The sequence below is a fragment of the Theropithecus gelada genome, chromosome 1 (assembly GCF_003255815.1).
Source record: "Theropithecus gelada isolate Dixy chromosome 1, Tgel_1.0, whole genome shotgun sequence".
Lineage (NCBI taxonomy): Eukaryota > Metazoa > Chordata > Mammalia > Primates > Cercopithecidae > Theropithecus > Theropithecus gelada.
In genome coordinates, this window is record NC_037668.1 from 117286617 (window position 1) to 117288297 (window position 1681).

The 1681-nt window shown below is 38.3% G+C and overlaps 1 pseudogene; it reads left to right on the top strand.

Moving 5' to 3' along the window:
* Positions 1-981: 981 nt before the first annotated feature.
* Positions 982-1681, top strand: LOC112628593 (annotated as a pseudogene).

Sequence of the window (1681 nt, forward strand, 5' to 3'; positions counted from 1 at the left end):
GGTGTTTTCTGAGATTATTATTGAAAATTCAAACTGGGAAATCCATGTTTTAAAAGTATAGGAAGCCAAAGATCTATTTATGAACTACTTTCAATTTATATTTAGAATAATGTACAATAAAGAGAAATGATTCATTGCAAATAATACTATAAAATTATCCCATGTATAATTTTTTCAATGAGTCAATTTTATAATATCAGACAAACAAAAGCTGAAGGATTTCATCAATAACAGACCTGTCTTACAAGAAATGCTAAAGGGACTCCTTCAATCTGAAAGAAAAGGACATTAATGAGCAATTAAAAAAATCATCTGGAGGTACAAAACTCACTGGTGGCAGCAAGTACACAGGGAAAAAAAGAATATTATAGCATCACAATTGTGGTGTGTAAACTCCTCATATCTCAAGTAGAAAGACTAAAAGATAAACCTATCTAAAATAACAACTATAACAACTTTTCAAGACATAGATAGTATAATAATAAATAGAAACAACAAAAATTTGAAAAGCATGGAGATGAAATTAAAGTGTAGAATTTTTATTCGTTTTCTCTTTGCTTGTTTGTTATTTGTTTGTTTATGCAGTCAGGGTTGTCACCAGTTTGAAATAATAGGTTATAAAACATTATTTGCAAACCTCATTGTAACCTCAAATCAAAAAACGTAAAACGGATACAAAAAGAATAAAAAGCAAGAAATTAAAACATACCACCAGAAAAAAATCACCTTCGCTAAAAGGAAGACAGGAAAGAAAAGAAGACCACAAAACTACTAGAAAAAACATAAAATAGCAAGATTAAGTCCTTACTTATCAATGATTACATTGAATGTGAATGGACGAAACTCTCCAATCAAAAGACATAGAGTGATCCTCCACTGATCAGGCCTCCAAGCACGTTCCCCAGTCCCCTATCCAGGTCTTCATCTCTCCTATTCCTGCCACTGCCACCTCTACCCTTGGAGAATGAGTTAACTAGGAACATGTCTCCTCACATCCAGAGGTCTGGCAGTCAGTTCTTCAGCAGAGGCAGAAGAGGTGGCAGAGTGGCCATGTGCTTCCTAGGTGGAGTCATTATCTCCATCATGGAGGTGGATACACAGCACAACCTAGAGCCCCTGCCTCCACACACACATTGCTCCAACACTGAGGACAACAAGAGTGTGGAGGTCCATCAGTTCTGGAGAGTCTTTGCACAGTTGGCTGGAGATGACATCAAGGTCAGCGGCGCAGAACTGGTGAATGTTCTCAACAAGGTTGTTATCAGTAGGACTGAACTGAAGACTCGTGGTTTCGGCATTGATACATGTCAAAGCATGGTGGCCATGATGGATAGTGACATCACAGGCAAGCTGGACTTTGAGGAATTCAAGTACCCGTGGAACAACATCAAAAGGTGACAGACAATATACAAGCAGTTTGATGTTGACTGATCTGGAACCATTTGCACCAGTGAACTTGCAGGGGCCTTTGGGGCAGCAGGGTTCCACCTGAATGAACAACTCCAACATAATATTCTGACACTATTTGGATGAAGGAGGGAACATGGATTTTGACAACTTTATCAGCTGCTTGATCAGGTCAGATGCTTCATTCCATGCCTTGAAATCTCTTTACAAAGATGACACTAGACCCCTCCAAGTGAATATCCAAGAGTGGCTGCAGCTGACAATGTGTTTCTAA